This window comes from Macrobrachium rosenbergii, chromosome 18, assembly GCF_040412425.1.
Source record: "Macrobrachium rosenbergii isolate ZJJX-2024 chromosome 18, ASM4041242v1, whole genome shotgun sequence".
NCBI classification, from domain to species: Eukaryota; Metazoa; Arthropoda; class Malacostraca; order Decapoda; family Palaemonidae; genus Macrobrachium; species Macrobrachium rosenbergii.
The window spans coordinates 19,784,234-19,807,461 of NC_089758.1; the positions used below are offsets into that span (position 1 = coordinate 19,784,234).

At 32.7% G+C, this 23,228-nt stretch overlaps 1 protein-coding gene across 1 annotated transcript in view; it reads left to right on the forward strand.

The window, feature by feature from the left end:
• Window positions 1-22,423, forward strand: part of LOC136848177 (COMM domain-containing protein 7-like) — a 107,695-nt gene extending 85,272 nt beyond the window's left edge. Inside the window, exon 6 of the transcript XR_010855962.1 lies at window positions 22,407-22,423. The gene's annotated coding sequence lies outside the window, so the exon portion shown is untranslated. The remainder of the gene's footprint in view (window positions 1-22,406) is intronic.
• The last annotated feature ends 805 nt before the right edge of the window (window positions 22,424-23,228 follow it).

A 23,228-nucleotide genomic window follows, 5' to 3' on the forward strand; every position in this document is an offset into this window, starting at 1 on the left:
TTCACGTGGTCACGCCAATTGTTGCCTTGGCCACACCCTGCAATCGAGTGGTTCTCTTGCAAATATACGTCAACGCAGGCATGCCATCGCCAAGCTTGCAAAAGGTCATGCGACGGCTTTTGTTTTTGCTAAATTGGGTTTCATATTCGTAATACTGATGGGTTATTCCTTTGCTACCATTCCCATTATCCTTCTTTTGACTGCCATGCCTCGTTGTAGCTCATTATTGCTTCCACTAGACTATCAGTAGAAACTTTGCATTTACTGGTGGTCATCCATCTGTATGGTGACCAGACCCAAAATTGTGTTTATTGAATTTATTGATCACAAGAAACGACGCAATCTGCTATATTTTTGCATAACATGAATTGTTACTCAAGCTTGTCCGAAATATTGCAGAAGATATTTTTTTACTGGAACTATTTGGGGGATCACTTACACCAAATTATTAACCCTAATGCTTATTGGACGTAATCATAATAAATGTATGGAATCTATGACGAAGGTGCTATTTTCAATATCGTGTACCTTTGCAAAAAGGACTAACTGTATTGTTGCGTTTTAATATGGATTTTCAATTAGCTCTTGCCCACAGTTACTAAATTTTTTACTATTTGATTCTCCTGTCATGAAAACTTGAAGGATAATAGTGCTTCTGTATGAGAGTTGCTGTATTTTTTTTTTTACTGTGGTTACAGTGTCTACTACTAAAATGTTGCCAGTAAGAAGTGTCGACTTCGAAATTTCTGAAGAAATTTTTATTCGTAAATTAATGACAAAGATATATATTGCTCTTGAAGGTTGGGGGAAAACAAAATTACTGTATACTATTGAACTCTTGTCTGTAAAAAGTATCGACTTAAAATTTGCTGAAGAAATTTTATTCGCAATTTTATATATATATATATAAAAAAAAGGTATATGTTGCTCTTGAAGGTTTAGGGAAAACAAAATTTTAATTTTGTGAAGTTCACTGAGATAATGGTTTCTGATCTATTTTCAGCGTAAACTTGACTGTGAATCTTATTTGTTCACAACATTCTTCTTTTTAATTTCATGCCTTTTGTCATTAAACTTTAATTCTCAGAATTCGTCCACGGAGTTTTCTCCCCGAGAAGAGATTCTGCTGTGATAATTCTTGCATACGTAAATTTGGGCCAAGAATTTTCTCAGAAATATGTTCCGGATAGAGGCTTCTTACATATTTCAGAAAGATAAATTCGAGCCTTGCCGCAGGTGGTGCATGAAAAATAATTTAACAACCTTGATTCCGAGAAAAGATTGTACCAAAAAAAAAAAAAAAAGTCGTTTTTGTTTGAGAAAGGATGAGTTATAATTTTGCAAGTTTCAAGCGATAAAATTTCTCATTATTTCATTGTACTTGTTTTTGTTGATGTCTGGGTAAAATCGAAAAAGAAAAACTGCCGTCTTTTCCTGGCTGGAGGAGAAATGGATGTTAACTCATTCTTTTTTTTAAGATATAAACTGACTTTTTCCTTTAATGGTGAAATTAATTTATTTAAACTTTTGAAAAATACATGGACAGAAAAGAAAGGGAATTGCGAATAGAATAAATGATGTGTTGACTCTTTGGTTTTTGCATTAAAGGTTATAAATAAAGTGCTCACGCATATTAGAGGAAACTTAATTTTCACAGAGAAAGAAATAGTAATTGTTTGGATTATTGTTTTCATAATTCTATTTATTAGGACGTCAATAGGATTTTTTGAGAGAGGTGAATGAAATTAAATTCTTTATCGTGTCTGGTCTTTTTTGTGCAACTATTTTGCCCCCGGAATGATTTTGATTTTGTTACATGAAGATGATTTGCATAAAAATAAAAGATTTTTTTTGTATAGATAACAATAATCATTGCTGTTTTAATTAGTCTCTGTGAGTCTAAAACTATCTTCATCGATTTCTTTTTCGTGAGGATAGTAACTATCATTCTTAGTATATTAAATTAACCTTTTTTTTAAATCAAATTTCAGTAAAACACAATATTTTTTTGTATTCATTTCGTAATGATAGTATGAATTACTTTGATTCTGCTTTCTTGCAAGAATTTAATTCAAAAGGATAGTAAAATCCTCGAATCATTAAGTCCTTTCTATAAAACATAATCGTCTCCACCTCTTTATCTTAGGGATAGAAAAATTCAGATTATACATTTTCTCTTTTTTAGAAAACTCCGTGGTTGAAGTCACTTAAATATAATAGAATTGCTTCAATATAACGGAATCATCCTTGATGCCATTTTCTTACTGATATTGATAGTTATTGCTATTTTTCTAGACTTATCTGCAAGAGTAATGATCTATACAAGCATGTTTATTCCTCTGTCTTTGAATGCCTACAAAACACATTTATTTCTTTATTCTTGAGAGGTCTACACAAGTATGTTCATCCCTCTATTCTTGAATACTTTCAAAGCACTTTTATTCGTTTATTCATGAATGATCTGCTAAAGTATGTCTATTCCTCCATTCTTAAATGACCTACACAAGTACTTGCATTCCTTTACTCTTGCATGATCTACACAAGCATGTTTATTCCTCTATTCTTGAATGCCAACAAACCACGTTTATTCCTTTATTCTTGAATGGTCTACAGAAGTGTGCTTATTCCTCTATTCTTGAATGCCTACAAACCACATTTATTCCTTAAATCCTTGAGTGGTATAAAAAAGCATGTCTATTCCTCTATTCTTGTCTCCTTACAAAGCACATTCATTCTTTTATTCTCGAATGATCAACAAAAGTATATTTATTCCTCCATTCTTGAATGACCTACAAAAGTACGTTTATTCCTTTATTCTTGAATGATCTACATAAACAGGTTGTATTCCCCCATTCTTGAATGACCTTCAAAGAACGCTTTTTCCTGTATTCTTGAATGATCTGTGCAGACATGTTTATTTATCCATTTTTGAATGACCTACAAAGAACATTTATTCCTTTATTCTTGAATGCTCTTCCCAAATATGTTTATTCCACTATTCTTGAATGCCTACAAAACCCATTTATTCCTTTATTCTTGAAAGATCTACAAAAGCATTCTTATTCCTCCATTCTTGAATGACCGGTACAAGCACGTTTATTCTTATATATTCTTGAATGATCTACAAAAGTATGTTTATTCCTCCATTCTTAAATGACCTACAAAAAACACATCTATTCCTTTATTCTTGAATGATCTAGAAAAGTATGTTTATTCCTCCACTCTTGAATGACCTTCAAAAACACATCTATTCCTGTATTCTTGAATGATCTACAAAAGTATGTTCATTTCTCTATTCATGACCTACAAAGCACATTTGCTCATTTATTCCTGAATGGTCTACAAAAGTTTGTTTATTCCTCCATTCTTGAATGACCGACGCAAGCACGTTTATTGCTATATTCTTGAATGATGTACACAAGCAAGTTTATTTCGCCATTCTTGAATGCCTACAAAACACATTCCTTTATTCTCGAATGATATACAAAAGTATTCTTATTCCTCTATTCTTGAATGACCTTCAAAGAACTTTTATTCCTTTATTCCTGAATGACCTTTAAAGAACTTTTATTCCTTTATTCTTGAACGATCTACTAAAGTATGTTTATTCCTCTATTCTTGAATGACCTACAAAAGAACATTAATTCCTTTATTCTTGAATGATCCACACAAGCATGTTTAGTCCTTGGAGGTTTCAGTCGTTTTCGCGGCCATGGTATCAGCATTCTGGAAGGTTTCAATTTCGCATCCGGTTGCCTCAGGGAGATTTAGTAAGTGTCACTCTCGGCTGATTCGCATTCCGGAGGACTCTGACGCCTCCAGATCTGTCCCTAAACTCGGCTATGAAAACTTCAGGAAACCTGAAGTCCTTTGGGAAATTCATTTCACTCCGAGAAATTCATCTTGTTACTTCGGGAAACCCATCTCCCCCCTTTGGCAAGTTTGACTTCTTACTTTGGGTAATTCATCTCCCCACCTTCGGGAAATTCATCTCTCTGCTTTGGGAAATTTATCTTCATACTTTGGGAAATTCATCTCCCATTCTTCGGGGAATTCATTTCCTACTTTGGGAAATTCATTTTCCTACTTTGGGAAATTCGTCTTCCTACTTTTGGAAATTCATCTGCTTCCTTAGGGAATTTATCTTCTTATTTTTGGTAATTTATCTCCCCCCTTCGGGAAATTCATCTTCCTTCTTTGGGAAATTCATCTATCTCCTTTGGAAAATTTATCTTCTTACTTTGGATAATTCATCTCACTCCTTCAGGAAATTTATCTTCTTACTTTACTTTGCTAATTCATCTCCCTCTTTTAGGAAATTTATCTGACTGCTTTGGGAAGTTCATTTTCTTCCTTCGGGCAATCTATTTGCTTACTTTCGGTAATTCATCGCCCTCCTTTAGGAAATTCATCTCCCTACTTTGGGAAATTCATCTCCCTCCTTTTGGAAATTCAATTTCGTACTTTGGGAAGTTCATCACTGTCCGTCAGAAAATGTATTTTCTTACCTTGGGTAATTCATCTCCTTCCTTTAGGAAATTCATCTTCCTTCTTTGGGAAATTCATGTCAAACCTACGGGAAGCTGAATTGCCTTCTCTGGAAAATTCCAGGTTTCTCCTTTTGGAATTTCATCTCCCTACTGTTAGCTATTCATTTTCCTTTTGGAGAGTGATCTTACTCATTTTGGAAATTCATCTTCTTCCTTTGAGGAAATCATCTTTCTATTTTTGCTAATTCATCACCTTCCTTTTGGATGTTGAATCATCCTACTTTATGAAACTCATCTTTCTTAGGGAAATTCATATCCTTCTTTTGGGAAATTCATCTTCCTACTTCACGACTTTCATCTTTCTGATATTCTTCCTACTCTGGATAATGCATCTTCTTTGGGATATTAATCTTTTTTTGGGACATTCATTTTTCCACTCTGGGTAATTAATTTTTTTTTTTTTTTGGGTGGGGGGAACTCACTTCCTTCTTTGGGGAAATTCATCTTTCTGTTTTGGGCTATTGACCCCCTTCGTTTGGGAAATTAATCTTCCTACATTGAAAAATTTATCTTCTTCCTTAGAGGAATAATTCATAATTCATCTCCGTCTTTCTTTCTGTCGGAGGTTTATCTTCTTCCTTTGGGTAATTCATCTCCTTTCTGTGGGAAATTCGTCTCCCTCCTTTGGGTAACCCCTTTCCTTCCATCGGTATATCTTTCCTTTCTGCAGGAAATTCTTAATTCTACTTTGGGTAATTCTTCTAATTTATGTGGGAAATTCATCTCCCTCTTCTGGGTAATTCATCCTCTTCCTTTGGCATTTAATTTCCTGTTTGTAGGAAATTCTTATCCTACTTTGTGTAATTAATCTCCATCTTGTGCATCTTACTCTATTGCAGTCTTATATCTCACAGAATGAAAAGCCAAATAAATGTAAAAGCACATTAAATGTGAAACAGGGATTAAAATCGACTTATTATTATGAAACATTTCAACAGAACTGCACAATTTAGTAACTTGGGTAAATACATTTGTCAGTATCGCACAAGTTTCTGTCAGTCTTTTTTTTTTTTAATTGAAAGAGAGAATTAAAAGGATTTCTTAAATTGAACTTTTCAAAGGAGCGCTTGAGCGAGCAATATAATTCCTTCTCGGAATTCTCGTTGCGAAAACGCTCAATGAACATTTTACTGAAGAAAAATGGAATAAATGAAGGATTATTTGTTCAAATTCTTTTCATAATTCTTCCAAAAAATGCTTGTTATTTTAACTAATGTTCGCATCTTCGTTATGTAAATGCATCAAATATTAATTTCTGATGCATACTCAGTTTTTCTGCACGCTGAAATTCAACCGTTATTATTATTATTATTATTATTATTATTATTATTATTATTATTATTATTATTATTATTATTATTGACATGGTGTTGTGCGAAGATTTCGTAAAAATCCCCTTATAAACATCGATCATTGAAAATTGCAGTTCTTATCAGTTGTATTTACCTTCAAAAAGTGAGATTTAGAACGTTAAAAACTAAATAAAGCTAACACTTTCGTCATATGATTTTCCATATTATCATGAAGGCAAAGAGACAGTTTTCTCGGAGGATTTTGGAACACTGTATCTAGACTTTATTTATATTACCAGAAATATTTGCCAAATACAGAAACGTTCGTGAAAAATGAAGTACGAACCATTTTTACACCATCATACGTTCTTTTAAACTTTTTCTCGCGTGTATAATAAGTCAAATAAGAACAGAAATAACATAAGCAAATTGCAATCCCCACACAGAGGCAAAGAGTCGGTGGCAATTTACGACCAATTTGGGGCAATAAAAAGGAAGTTACAGAGATCCACCGACGTTTCAAATGATTTTAATTTCCTGCCTCAGCAACTTCTTCCACCGGGCGGGAGGGAGAAGTTGAGCGTTGAAACGTTTTCTTCCTTCAACATCCCCAACAACTTTTCCCAACAGCATCATCAACATCATCTCGCAAACGTCCATGTCAAAGGCCAAAATATCGTCACTGGCTCATTCTCAGTTGCGCGGCCAAGAAAAATAAAAATAAGTATTTGCAGATTGGTTTATGTGTGTGAATGTGTGTGTATGTGTGTGTAGTATGTTTGTTTATGTGTTTGTGTATGTGGTGAGGTAGTATGAGGCTAGTAGATGTGTGTAGATATGAATCGTTTGATGGGTTAAACTTTGCAGCCAGGGAAAAACACCAAATATCTCCATTTTCGGAAGTGACGGATAGATTTCAGTGAGATGTTCTTATACGACCGTGGTAAAGAGTTTATTAACTTAAAACTTCCAAGAACTTTGCAGAAAACCTGCTATGTTTTCGCTGTCATGTGACCACGGGCTGAAATAATGAAAAAGGTAGTGTTCGTGTTTGTGTGTGTGTGTTAATGTGTGTGAGAGAGAGAGAGAGAGAGAGAGAGAGAGAGAGAGAGAGAGAGAGAGAGAGAGAGAGAGAGAGAGAGAGAGAAGGGTGGGGGAGTGAGTGAGATGTAGGACGTGGTGTGTCCTAATAACGAAGGCTATATATATATATATATATATATATATATATATATATATATATATATATATATATATATATATATATATATATATATATATATATATATATATATATATATATATATATATATATATATATAAATATATATATCTAACGAATTTGATTTTTGTCAGAGTGAAAATAAATTCCCAATTTAGAATATATATATTCTATATGCTCGTGCACTACGCATGTAGTCCAGGCTCCACAAATTTTCAACAACGCATATTGCCCCCACCAGAATATTGCGCATGAAAAGGATTTAATGTGATAACTTTACATCGGGAATAAATCACTTTCCATTAATGATGAATATGAAATCACGTTGAAAATTATTACTGAATGTCTCATGACATCAGTCGACTCTCTCTCCCAACACTCGCAATGAGCGGTGCTTGGAATTTGCGCATTAATTTTTCACATTGCAACATGTCCCACAATATTAACGTTGAATATTTTACTGCGAAATTGTGTCGGTATTTGTCATGAAATGCCTGTTGATCAGAAATTGTTTAGTGTCAAGATGCATTCGAAATTGTCATGAAGGTTGCTTTCTTGCTCATAAAATAATATGTCGGTTCTTTCGTCAAGTTTAAATTTGGTATCCGGTGAGAAAGAACAATAATTATTGCGAGAGAAATAAAGCAAAAAATGCTATAGCGCTAAGCATCTGAAGCTTTTGGAATTCCTCTTAAAGATAAAGTGGCATTTCAAGTTTTCATTCGTAGATAATGAAACAATCATTATTATCTCAATTTACTCTCGCCAACAGGTTATAAAACCTCAGTATCTCAGTTAAACTAATATGCTTAAGCTCTCCTTTAGTTACTGACGAAAACTTTATTCTTGCAACTCTAGTTGTGTTGTTGGTTAAGCTGGCCTTATGCCAGTATAGTCTCTTGATCTTGCAACAGTCCTTAAAGGCGCCTTCTATGAAGGAGGTTGTAAATAATCAGGAGGGAAGGACGAGACCACCTAAGTCTATCAGAAATGACGGCTTCTCTTGTGAGAGAACATATCAAGGCATTTAGTGACGAAAAATGTATCATTTTGTCTAATGTTTACCTTTAACACTCCTCAAAGTCTTTGTAAAAGAAGTGAACAATGAAATCTGTTAGATCGAATATCTCAATTAAAATAATTCATTATCTGTGTTATAGTTTTTTTAGAATTTTTCTGAGTCTATATTTTATTCGCTTGTACAAAATAGCTCGTGTTTATGTAAACAAAGATTATGAAAACTGAAAACCCATATCATCCTACATTAATGTCGGTCCTGTCATTTTTCTCAATTTTCTTTCTACTTCTTTTTATATTTTTTCAAAAATCAATGCTTTAATATGAATAAACAAATATTTATTATTTTCATGGCGGTAAATATCGTCCAAATCCTTTGTAATAACTCGAAAATTTAAGCAAGGGATAACAGAAAAGTATAGTTCTGTAACAGATGAGATAGTTCTGTAACAGATGAGTTACAGCATTACCATTTCGTATTTCCCACTACCCTTGAAGACTTTAAAAGATGATATTTCTTCTGAGTTGTCTTGTAATAACTATTACAAACTGCAATAGTTTCATGTTCGGAATTTGTCAGATATAATATGCATAATACCTTTTAACTTTTCATGAGGTTCTTATTCGATGGCCTACTGAATTACATTTGTAAATTTGCTTGTTGTATACGTATTAGTTGTTAGCAATAGAAGCCATGAATTTTTTGTTGATGGAAAATTTTATTTTTCCAGTCGTCCAAAAACGAGATTATATTTTAAGCATCAAAAACACCAACAGAAAGAGATGAATCTTCTCTTAATCTTTTAAATCCCCGAACAAAAGATTACAATAATAATACGTCACATTTTTCTGATTCGTGGCTCACAGCATCCTCATAGATCAATAACCAATAACTCATAGCCTTTTCGTAAGCCACCAGACGGCAGCTCAAAATAATCCTTCGGAATCACTGAGCAATAATAACTCATCACGCTTCTCAAAAATCACCTGCTAATAAATCAAAATATTTCAGCAAGTCACCAGACTATCTTACAACCCTTCTCCACAAGCTGTAGATTAAAACTTCCCAATATCCCCATAAGTCATTAGGCAATACCTCCCAGTCTTTCATCTAAACAACAAGGCAATACCTCAAAACCTTTCTTCGTAAATCACGAGACAAAATCTTTCAAACCTTCACGCATAAATCACCTCGCAATATCTCGCAGTCAATCTTACAAATCACGAGGCAATAACGCAACAAGCTTCCTTCATAAATCAATGCCACTTCATTCGGGTGCGTAGACAAGAGTCCCTTGCGGCGGAGGAATCTGTGTCATTAAGAGAGAGAGAGAGGAAATCTCTCAAGCGACGGTTACCTTTCATCTCATTAATGAGATTTTAATGAGTGGCAAGAGATCTCTTTGAAGTGTTGCCTCGCCGTGAACTCTGCTTGTTTATGAAGGGGAAACAAAGGTAAATGATTTTACTGCTGACTCTTTTGCACTTAATTATAAAATCTGGGAGCCAGAGTTGCAACATCCGTAAGCTTCCATTGACGTAATGGAAGTGTGTCAGCTTTATTGGTAGTAATGTCTTTGAAGAGAGTAAAGGATTTAGAATTTAACGGGAAGGCGCGATGCTGTGAGATGTCTCTTGAAATAAGCGCCTTTTATATTCTCTCTCTCTCTCTCTCTCTCTCTCTCTCTCTCTCTCTCTCTCTCTCTCTCTCTCTCTCTTCACCATGGAACGAGCGGTTGATGTTTATTTTGCAAGTTAAAGTAAGACAAAAGCGATCGACAACAAGCGTCAACTTTAGTGCAAATGATTTCCTTTTCACTAGTGAAAATTTTGACTTTTATATATGATCAGTCGTGGGTTATTTTGTGATTAAAAAGAAAAAAAAAAACTGAAATCAAAGTATCCCATCCCAAAATACAAGAGGGATGTAGGCTCCTATCCATTTAGCTATCGACTTTGGCTTGAGCTCTTTCTATCATTTGAGTATCAAAACGCTTCTTTAAACGTCACTTTTAAACATAGAATGTGGCCACTTTCTTATGGATTAGTTTTACAGGCTTCGGTACTCAAGGTCTGTCTGTAACCTTTCCTGTCTCACTGATCTTGAGCCGTCTATTGGGACTCCGGAGTATCTTCGGTAAACTCTTGACAGTCTGGCAGAGTTAGTTCTACTTATTAATTTACCAATGTTCTGTGAGTGTACATCCTCCCACTATCAATTTTACACCAGATAAGATAAACCTCTTTTTGGATCTGACCCGCAGACCAGACTTACTTGGAGAGAAGGTTGACCTTAACATCCATTTCCAGGCGAGATTGACTGCTTATATTAAGTATTATATTCCTATAATTATCGACACAAAATCTCCATTTCCTGTCTCGTGATGTCACTTATGATTCAGTTATCACAAATACTCTTTTCCTCATAAAACTTTATTAGTGACTTATTCAGTTTGCTGCTTTATCTACTGTAGCATGTGGTTTTTTTTTTATTTACTTTGTACTTTTGTAACATTGTCAGTCAGCAAATGCAAGCTTCGGTCTGCCAAGGAAGTGGTACAACCTTTAGAGCCAGTAGAATGAGTCTCCTTGGCAATCAGAAAGCCTTAGTTATGAAAATTTTTATATTTATTTTGTTCCGATATATAAATTATGGGGTCATAACGATGATATTCAAGAACATAAGGACTGATCAGTTGCATAAAAAAAAAAAATAATATGCGAAAACAATAAGGTCTGTATGCATGGGCTAAATGGTATAAATCAGAATTAAAGGATAATTTAATCTTTATCGTTTTAACAGAGCAAATACTTTTGAGCAATTCCGTAACCCTAGATTCCGTGTATATATTGTCGGTCCAAAAGTGGAATGCCTAGCAATCGACCTCAGTTGCAATGTTGTTCTCTATTTTCATTAACCGCCAGGCTGAAGCTTTCACAGACTAGTGATTTTTAATTTAGGAATCACCCTTTCAATGAAGATCGTAGAGTGTAAGCATCCGTGACATTGAGAAAAAGATGAGTTTCCAGATGCTGGATGACTAATCTTTATTGTTACACAAGAAAATCTGCAATACTGTTTATTATTATATACAGTATTCGGAAACAAGTCTGGAGTAAAACGCAAGCTTTCAACCGTAGGCACCACGTTCCTCTTTAGGCAATAGTATCTAATCTTGTACATAATATCTGATCATATGCATTATTGTGGATTTTCTTCTGTAACTTCCAGTCACAAGAAAGTAATGTACCATAAATGTCGTCTTCTTCATGAGTAAGATTTTAATGAGTTCTAAGAGGTCTTTGTTTCTTTGTGTCCTCCCTCCCAGTCAATTTCCTCTGTTATTTTTTTTTTCTAAACTGCAGTTCTAATGAAGGAGATAATACCATTATTTAGGTATGTCCAAAGAGTCGTTTGTAGTTTACTTCCTTTAAGAAAAGGAGCAGAAATGTAAATGGACAGGGGGATACGTAGTGCAAATCAATATACAAAATGATATGTTTCATTGCGCATTTTCTCTCTCTTCACTCAACAAAAATAGTTACGTAGCAATTCTTACAATTCTGTTATTCCAAACCTTTATTTCCTTAATGCACTGAAAAGTAAACCCTTGATCATTACTGCGTTCACTTCTACTTTGTTACGTAATTTACCAGTATAATATAACTCCTCTCTACCTTCCCCCATATCTCTCTCTCTCTCTCTCTCTCTCTCTCTCTCTCTCTCTCTCAATAACAATAACGAAAGAACGCCAAGAGGGAACACTTGTAAGACAGATCATACCACTCATGATGACCTCATTAGGAGGATGAAAGTGACCCAACACTCGGCAATCTCATCTTTCTCTCAACGACCCATATCCTTCCGTACGCGTCCCGCACTCTTTTGCAGTGAGCGATATCTAAATGAAAAACCATCGATATATATATATATATATATATATATATATATATATATATATATATATATATATATATATATATATATATATATATATAATATAATATAAAACAAGGTTTGAAAATGATGCGGAGTCGTTTATTGCGAAAGGTTTCAGATTTGGTCGACAGGGATGTTTGTTAGTTTTTGTTATTTTGTCAATGACATTGGATAAATCAAAAGTTTTCAGAAGTAAATGGAGGTAGTCAGGTGATGCTCGAGGAGACAGATATTATTACTTTTATATTATTTTGTATTATATATTTGTGAAGGAAGTGCTAGTTCTTGTCTTTGTCTCTGGTGACTCTTCTCGATGTGATCGGTTTGCTGATCTGTTGTAGAGTTGGTATGTATGTACGTATATATATATATATATATATATATATATATATATATATATATATATATATATATATATATATATATATATGTATATATGTGTATAAATATAACGTATATATATTATAATTGTTTATATACATATATAATATATATATGCATATATATAATATATATATACATATATATATAATATATATATATATATATATATATATATATATATATATATATATATATATATATATATATATATATATATATATATATATATATATATATATATATATATATATTATTAATGAACAGTCCTTTTTACCAGCTCAGTGAAATCAAGGAGCTGCATCATTGCTTCTGCTTTGGTACAATGTACATTAATCATTATTCGTATTATCGCTGTCTGGCCATTTTTACTCTTTATATATATCATTTAGATGTTAAACACTCTACTTTTCTCGGGATAATGATAATTAAATGGTGAAGTTATGACGGATTATGAAAGCTTGTTACATTGTCTATCGCTTTTCCACCTCATAATTAAATAACATATGTTAGATGTTTTATTCATCGTAATCCATCAACGAAATATGATTTCGGAATATGAATTAATGTTTTTCATAAAGAATTAATATTCAGCAGTTATTACATTACTGCATTTTTTAACACCATGTCTAGAATTAATTTATTCACTGAAAAATTCTTGATAGCTTAGCGACACAGTTTCTGGTGAGATAAAGCAATTAAATTTATTCATGTGTCTCGGATAAATACATTTCCTCAAAAGTCTTTTTTTCAATTTCAAATTGTATATCATAACCTCTTGACATGGAGAAATATATTTACTAAGGATTTTTTCTTCCCATTTTATTCTATTTCGTTAGCTCTTGTCATGGGAGAGTATATTTACCCAGAATCGTTGAATAAAAAACAGTGACGTTTTTACTGTTAAGATGTATTTCGTGTTTAATTGTATTTGCATTTGGCAGTCTCACCTCTGGGTTTTATACATACACATGCATATGCATATATATATATATATATATATATATATATATATATATATATATATATATATATATATATGCATATATATATAAATATATATATATATTATATGCATATATACTCGTATATAAATATATATATATATATATATATATATATATATATATATATATATATATATATATATATATATATATATATATATATATATATATATATATATATACACATACACACACTGGACCACTTGCAGAGATATTGTTGCCTGTCAGATATTATTTGACTTTCTCTTTGAGAAACGAGAACGAGAAAGAAAAGGCATCCCAAAATCAAGGTTTGATCATGGAAAGCAGGATTTTTGATTTTCGCATCTTCAAAATAATGAAATACTGATGAAAACAGCTGATTTCTAAGCAATATGAGAGCTACTCAACAAGGAATTGTTTTTTTTTTTCCAGTCGACTCTCTGATAAACTAAACAAATATTTGTTTTGAATATTGCAATATCTTATCCACTTATAATAAAAAAAAAGTTTTTCCTCGCATGATATTACTTTATGAGTCATGCAGTAGATGAAACATATCTTTCAACCTCTGATTTGCTACCGAAGGAAGGATGAGAGAGAGAGAGAGAGAGAGAGAGAGAGAGAGAGAGAGAGTTAGTACATCTTCAGCGAGGTATTACAAAACTGCAGCCCTCTTTATTTAAAAATGAATTGATTCGATAAAACGCATCAACTCATCGCCAGCCAAGTTGCAGGAGCTCATCTTCAACCCGTCACTCATTTCATGAAATCTTGCTCTTTTCTCGCTTAATAAAACAAGAGAGGAAATTTTACATGGCGAGAACCCTCCAAAGCAAATCTCATCAAACTTATTAAACTCTTCTTGAAAGAGAATGAGAGTCTTCCAGCGCTGAGGAGATCTCATCTTGCTCTCAGTGAAGCTCAATGGATTTGAGGAGGATGTTAGGGGTGGGGCGTGGGGTTGGGGGGTTAGAGGGGGGGATGTTTGGAGGGCACCCGTCTTTTACTGAACCTTGTTGCAATGGAGGACTCCTGAATGAAAATTCATACGATTAATGACGGAGATCTTATGTTTCATGATAATGGGAAAGGATATAGAGGAATTTTTAAAATTTATTATTATTATTATTATTATTATTATTATGATTATTATTATTATTATTATTATTATTGTCAAAAATTTATTTTTTCATTATTTTACTTTATTTTTTTATTTTCAGCATTTCTTTATCCTTATTTTTCTCTTTTCGATGGCGAGCCTTGTCCAATGGCATTGCATTCAATCTTAGGTTGTAATTTAGCCTAGTTTATTATATAATGAGAAAAATAATGATCACAAATAATGCTATTCTTTCTTATATATTTACTACGACGCAGTCTTGTAAGATTTGATGGCGAATGAAAAACTGTGTATTTTCATCTATTTCCTCTGATTATAATTTTTGATAATCATTCTTTTATTATTATTATTATTATTATTATTATTATTATTATTATTATTATTATTATTATTATTATTATTATTATTACTTTTCTCTTCTGCAATTCCGAGCATCAGTCACGCCATGATGTTTCTCCTTATTCTTAAAATTATATTTGTGAGAACTGACAGTGCTTGTCATTTCTAGATGAATAATTATCGACATATAAAGAATCAACGTGTCACTTTCTTTTTTCCAGAGTTAAAATTAGAACATTAAGTCAGAATAAGATTAAATTGTGTTTGACATATTTTCTTTACCCATGAATTTTTGTACTCAGAATTCATTAACTTGAACGAAAATTAAAAATATGTCACAACTTCAATGAAATTTAGAAATTCTAGATAATTTCATTGAGAGCCAAATTATTATTTACTTCTACAGCGTGAGAATTAAAAATAGCGAAAGATGAGCCGAAGTTTCTTCGGCGCAATCGAGTTTTCTGTACAGCCGCTACAGCATATAATCAAGGCCACCGAAAATAGACTTACATTTCGGCGGTCTCCGTATAATTCTCTATGAGCCGCGGCCCATGAAACTTTAACCACGACCCGTTGGTGGCCTATCCTATATCGTTGCCAGAAACACGGTCACGGCTAACTTTAACCTTAAATAAAATAAAAACTACTGAGGCTAGAGGGCTGGAATTTGGTATGTTTGATGATTGAAGGGTGGATGATCAGCATATCAATTTGCAGTCCTCTAGCCTCAGCAGTTTTTAGGAGCTGATGGCGGACAGAAAAAGTGCGGACAGAATAAAGTGTGGACAGACAGATAAAGCCGGCACAATAGTTTTCTTTTACAGAAAACTGATAAAAAGTATTGTTTCTCACTCCCATTTATTTAATTAAATTTTTCTTTTTTGTAGTGATTCTTTTATTTTCATTTGAAGGATTGTTTATCTAGAGCAGTATTTCTGTTACTTTGGAACGCACTCGGTACTGTAAACAGGAACCGAAGCCTTCGTAGAACAATAAAAGGAAAACTGTAGCTTCAGACTCGTGAATTTCACAATATGACTGAAATATGAAATTCATTTCAAGAAAAAAAAAATTCGCCCGTTTTTCATCTCTGCAGAGGAATTTGCACTTGTAACCTTACAGTATTAAATGTTTACATATCCCGAAGTTCCCTGAATAAATCTACTGCTGAAATTCAAGATTCCTAAAATTTAAATCACGATTTTCCCTCATGCAGCTTAGTAGGTAACACAGGAGATGAGGGTATGTTTTGCTAAATACTTTTTAGGGACATGAAAACTTTTCTGTGGATTATCATATGAAATATTTATCTTTATGTATGTATATATATATATATATATATATATATATATATATATATTTTATATATATATATATATATATATATATATATATATATATAGAGAGAGAGAGAGAGAGAGAGAGAGAGAGAGAGAGAGAGAGAGAGAGAGAGAGAGAGAGAGAGAGAGAGAGAGACAAAAGTCGTATGTTGAATGGACACAGACACACACACACACATACACACACACACACACACATATATATATATATATATATATATATATATATATATATATATATATATATATATATATATATATAGAGAGAGAGAGAGAGAGAGAGAGAGAGAGAGAGAGAGAGATACGTTGAATGCATGATCAGTTCTCTCTCTCTCTCTCTCTCTCTCTCTCTCTCTCTCTCTCTCTCTCTCTCTCTCTTATATATATATATATATATATATATATATATATATATATATATATATATATATATATATATATATTATCTGTATATATATATGAGGTAGAGAGAGAGAGAGAAACTCGATCTCTTTGTCAGTAAATTCCTATAAATCATTTTGGTTCTAACTAACCTCACGTACGGTAACACGGTGAACAATGCGACCTCCCTCAACCAGGTTTTCGTCCCTTTAATCAGAGACAAAACCCCGGGTTTCGAAGCGCTGCTCCGTATTCCCTCGCGGTAAACTGATGCACATTTACCGAAAGGACGCTTCAAAGAGATCTCTCGGAACTCATTAAAATCTCATTAAGAAAATGAGAGTCATCCGACGCTCGGAAAATCTCATCTTTTCCTCGGCGATTCGGATGCTATACCCTTTGAGGGACCCTCATTGTTGTAGACGGTTTCTGAATTAAGAACTATAACCTTGTTGTGATGATTGAGGAGCAAGAACAGACTTGCAGTTGAAAAACATCTAATGTTAGGAAGTTTTTCATATTTCTATGTTATATATATAATAGGTGTAGAATAAGGATGTGTTTACATTTGCACAGCGTATAGGCTAATCTTTCCTCCCCAAATGCTTTCATTTGCTAAATATGTTCAAATAAATCTGATTTCATTGTTCAGTTGTTCCATTTTGTTTGGGTTTCTTCATTATTTTTTTACTGATGGTTCGTTCTTCAGTTTAATGTTTCCTTTATCGTGCTGGGCATATAGCATTCTCCTTCTCCCACCAGGGTTGTATTTAGTTCATAATAATAATAATAATAATAATAATAATAATAATAATAATAATAATAATAATAATAACTCGGAATAAGACCCTATTTTAAACAATATTTCGATAAAAATGATGTCCGACCGGATGCCTTCGAGCTTTTATTGCATTTTGTCATCTCTCGAATGAGTTTCATTGTAGCGTCAGGTAAATTACATAACACCTGTCCAAATTCATTTACCATTTACTCATTAACGTGTCGATAATTCTCTGCATCATTACTGAAAGGTGAATGAAACCAGGGATACAATTATGCCATATTTATACCCGGAAGCGGGCTTAAAATCTCTGTAAGCCCGGTTGTGGGTATAAATATGGCATGATTGTCCCCCAGGCTTCATTCACCTTTCAGTAAACGGTAAAGAACTACCGGAAAGTTTAGAGAAAATTGAACTTTGGCCAACTGTTATGTAATTTGCCTACCGCTCATTCGAGAGGCAGAAACTGCAATACAAATTCAACGGCATCCCGACGTGCAATATTTTTAGTAATAATAATAATAATAATAATAATAATAATAATAATAATAATAATAATAATAATAATAATATATATTCTCACCTTTAAAATCCTCTCCGTCATCCGGGTTGTGGAAGAGCTGTGATGATTACCTGTCATCGCGCAGAGTGATCACAAAACATCCATTTTATGATAGACTGCTCTTTGTTTTCTCTCCACTAACCTGTAAGCAGCTTCAGCGGGGAAATAACACTTCAAAGGGATCTCCGGCGACCCATTAAAATCTCGTTAATGAGATGAAAGTTATCATCCGGCTTTTGAGAGCTCTCGTCCTCTCCGTAACGACCAAGCTCTTCCACACAAGAGGCTCTTGTAGAAGCAATCGTGTGTGTGCTTCCACACAAGAGGCTCTTGTAGAAGCAATCGTGTGTGTGATATCAATCATTCGGAGGGAGAGCTGCTGAAGTATTTCCTGCGATTTGTATGAGAGATTGTGAGGTATTGCCATGTTATTTGTATGGAAGATTGCAAGGTATTACCTTGTGATTAGTGAGGTATTGCCTTATTATCTGTATGAAAGATTGTAAGGTATTACTTGCGATTAGTGAGGTATTGCCATGTTATATGTATGAAAGATTGTAGGGTATTGCCATGTTATTTGTATGAAAGATTGTGAGGTATTGCCTTGCGATTTGTATGAGAGATTGTGAGGGATTGCTGTTTTTGGTATGAAAGATTGTAAGGTATTGCCTTGCAATTTGTATGAAAGATTGTGAGATATTGCCATATTATTTGTGTGAAAGACTGTGAGGCATTCCCTTACAATTTGTTTGGAAGATTGTGACGCATTGCCCTGTGATTTGCGTGAAAATCTATGGGGTGTTGCCTTGTGATTTTAATGGAAAATTGTGTGACTTATGTGAAAACTTGTAAAGTATTCCCTTGTAATTTGTTAAAAGGATTGTGGGAGTTTCCTTTGAGATTTATGTGAAAAATTGTGTGGTATTGCCCTATAACTCTAAGAAAGATGGCGAGGTGCTGCCTTGTGATTTGTGCGAGTGTTTGTGGGATGTTGCCTTGTAATTGATGTGAAAAACTGTAAGGCCTTGCCTTGTGATTTGTGCGAGAGGTCGTGGAATAATGCACTGTAATTTGTGTTAAAAATTGCGAGGTATTGCCTTGTAATTTGTAAGAAGTATTGTGAAGTGTTGCCTTGCAGTTTGTATGAAAGATTACCTGGTATTGGCTTGTTATTTATATGAAAAATTGTGAGGCATTGTAATCTGTGTGAAAGAATGTATTGGAAGAAGGAATGTGAGAGATTGCCTTGCAATTCGTATGTAAAATACAGAATATTGCCTTCGATTTGTATGAACGATTGTGACCTATTGCCCAGTAATCTGTAGTCTTGAGTTATTGCCTAATATTTTAAGAGGAGAGGCAGTAAATTTTTGTTTAAGGTTTTTTGTCATAATATTTAAACTGTATGGTGATTTATATAGAAATGATGAGAGGTATTACTTATTGAATTGCAGCAAAGATTGTGAGTTATTCCATGGCGATTTAAGTAGAGATTGTTAGTGCTTCCTACTTGATTTATGGGGAAAGATTGTGAGTCCTTACGTGCGGACATATGCGGGGAGATTTTAACTTCTACCCTGTGATTTATGCAGAGGCTCTCAGTTTTTTAAGTGATTTATGAAGATGGCAAAAGACTTTGCTATGTGATTTACAAAGAAATATTGCCGAGTGATTTTTCTGTGGGTTGTGAAACGTTTGCCAGTAATTGCACTGTCATTTTAGTATGTGACTTCAAAAAACAAAAAAACATAATTCATCTTTGGCTTTCAAAATTTGTTTGAGGTAATGATTATCAACAAGTCATTGACAAAAGCTTTACGTCCGTAACACAAATGGTAGATATTTCCAACAGAAACCACTTTGATAAAAAAGGTGTCGTTGTTAATGAATTTTAGCTTCTACAGAGAATGCAATGTTTGGATATTTCCTCAGTAGGAGAATCATTGGCTAGTTAGGATAATTATTTTCGAATTCAGTATTTCACCCTCAGTCGCTCCCACGAGATGCTCTATGTAGTACTGTATCTCTTATTAATTTTAACTTGGATAAATCTTTGTTTATTGCCATATTGATCTGAAAATAAGGAATTATGTTATTTTTAAAGTCAGAGATATATCATACTTTAAATTTATAAAAGCATCGTGACACTAAATAGTTACTGACTTATAAACCTTTCATGACACTTTACGACTGAAAAATCATGTTTAGCTCAATTGTTATGCGACATTTCGTAATATTAAATATGAACGTACAAATTTTAAGCACTTCCATTTTTTCCAAACGCTGTGAGTGGAACGACTAATGTCACGTGAAATTCAATAATAAGTTTAATGGTGATTCCATAATTTCCTTCATTAAATACATTGTTATATTGTCATTTAGAGAACACATTAAAACCAAAGCTAGTTAATGATAATCGTTCTGTCTAAAGTTTATCATAAGTAATTTTCAGAGCTGGTATAATCTGCCTCAAGAGATAAGAGTATTGGGTCATAAACTCTAAATTAATGATACATAAAAGGATATATATATATATATATACATATATATATATATATATATATATATATATATATATATATATATGTATATATGTATATGTAATTGTAATAGCCACAATGCCCTCTTAACTTCTCGAATTCTTCGCGCATTTTTGGATATGCTTGTCACTACAAAGCCGTAAGATCTAAGTGCAAGAAATTGAAGAGACTGTGATGCCCGGTCGCGGGAAACGAACCCGCGTCACCATAATCACAAGGAGGTACTCTATACGTGCACACGCACACATATATATGTATATATGTTGTATATGTATATGTGTATATATATATATATATTATATATATATATATATATATATATATATATATATATATATATATATATATATATATATAAAATGTGTGCTATGTTATGAGGAAAATATATTTATTAACAATGAAAAAATACTGCAGAACTTAAAAATTATTTGAAGCATGCTCATAAACAGAATGAATAAAATTAAGAAATAAAAAATATCGATCATTTGCTTTCAAAACCTACTTATTCTCTTAGTTACTGCGTTCAAATAAACAGAGAAGAAACAAACGTATTTCTCGAAAAATCAAAAATGTAACAGGAATATTTTTTAAAGATGTCACTCATTGATTTGTAATCATCTTATTGGGGGAAAAATGAATTCATTTTGTCGATGCTTTTTTCGAAAATCCTCTTAGCGTACCGACAAATGACATTTACTGACATTTCGGATGACATAAGCGTAGGTATTTTTTCATTCCAGTGCTTCAAAAGGTTACATACAAACTTAAAATGATTAAATTGAAATTTTATGTTAAGTATGCATGACTGCATATTTGAGTTATTTCTCGCACTAAGAAAGTTGATATAAAAATTTACTTATTTTTTTTTTAATCTAGCGCAGTGACAAAATATTCTTCAATAACTTATCTGCTTTTTTTTTACTTTCCATAGTAAAACGCAATAAGAATATTGATCATCTGATTCTTCTTTAAGTACTAAGTCTGCTTAGACAAATCTGTTGATATTTATCAGCGTTCAGCCTCATCCATATTTTCATTTTATTTTGCAGCACATGAATAAAAAAAAAATGACGACAGATATATTGAAAATTAGGTGGGTAAATAGATAGATAATTAGATGAATAGGATTAGAAAGAGTAAAGAGGATTTAAATGCCAAAAAAAACAATGAAATTTTCAAGTAAGTTTCATGTGATAATATTCCATATTCTAAAGAGTTCATAGTCATAAATACTAAGACTGACCAAACGTTTGCTAAGCCTGGAAACTGAAGAGTCTGATGAGGAAATGAGTGTCAATTAAGTTTTTGCTGATTCATGAGATGAAGAATGTATCTCTTGTTCGAAGTAATTGATTTGCTTTTCTCCTAGTCAACAAAGCGAAAGTACAAGAAAAGAACGTTCCTTTGCTATCTCATTAACGTGTTTGCTTACGTTTACTGGATTGTAGCCTTAAAGGCCGTCCATGGACTTCACTATATATACGTATGTATGTATGTATGTATGTATATATATATATATATATATATATATATATATATATATATATATATATATATATATATATATATATATATATATATATATATATATATATATATATATATATATATATATATATATATATATATATATAATATGCATGTAAGTTAGTACTTAAACATATACTAAAACATATCTCATGGTAGGCTGAATATTACTCTTAACGTATGCATAAATATAAACTGTAACTATATGACAATGTGCTTTCATGTATATGTATATGTATATATATATATATATATATATATATATATATATATATATATATATATATATATATATATATATTAGAGTATAGTCGTGTTCGTATATTTGTATTACCTCCTAGATATCTGTATGAATACCTATGCAGGCATAACGCAAGGTACAGAAATAACAGCACTGACTCCTTAATTATGTATTCGCACAGGTATCAAGCGTGAAGAGCATTATATTACCACATGTTTGACCAACTGCAGAAGAGAATCGGACTCGGGAGTGACACCTGTCTGAAGAGAGGAGCCAAACGAAATGAGAATGTTTTTTGGTCATCGAACCTCTCAATCGATCTGAGAAGCAAGATTCTGAAGCAGGCGACCGAATCACAATAGGGATATCTTTAGTAAAAAAAAAAAGAGGTATGTCCAACGTGTGTTTCAGTTTCATTATTTATATTCTAACGGAAGTTTCTGTTTTCGTCTGTTATTTAATTCGTTGATATCAACACTTACTGAGGTTGCATGTAAGGGATATTAGACAGGAACACATTTTTAGAATTACACTTTTTGTAGATGCCATAAAATAAACAGATGACTTTAAAGCAATGAAAATAAAACACGACAAAAAAACTGTAGAAATGTGAAGACATTGATAAAATATTCTCTATATAAAACCGCCTAATATGGACACTGGGTTCCTTGATTTTATATTTCTGTATTCATTGTATTATTCGCATAATGCTTCCTGAAACAAAATTAGGAATTGCCTTTAGTTGCGTAAAAGCATTGGAAGCAATCATAAATGCCTGTGTTTTAAACAGAAGAAAGGAAATTATTTAAAGAAAATTTTAGGTCAATCAGGCTTTATCGAATCTTAGGGATGAAAAGCAAGGCTAATCCTCGTCAAGCTTGCATTTACACTGTCGAACATTTAGGAGACTTAAAGAAGCTTGTAAAGTAAACGAAACTGCCAAAGTTTTAAGAGTTAGTCCAATCTACTTGGGAACAACTGCTATAAGATAAGATCTAAAATT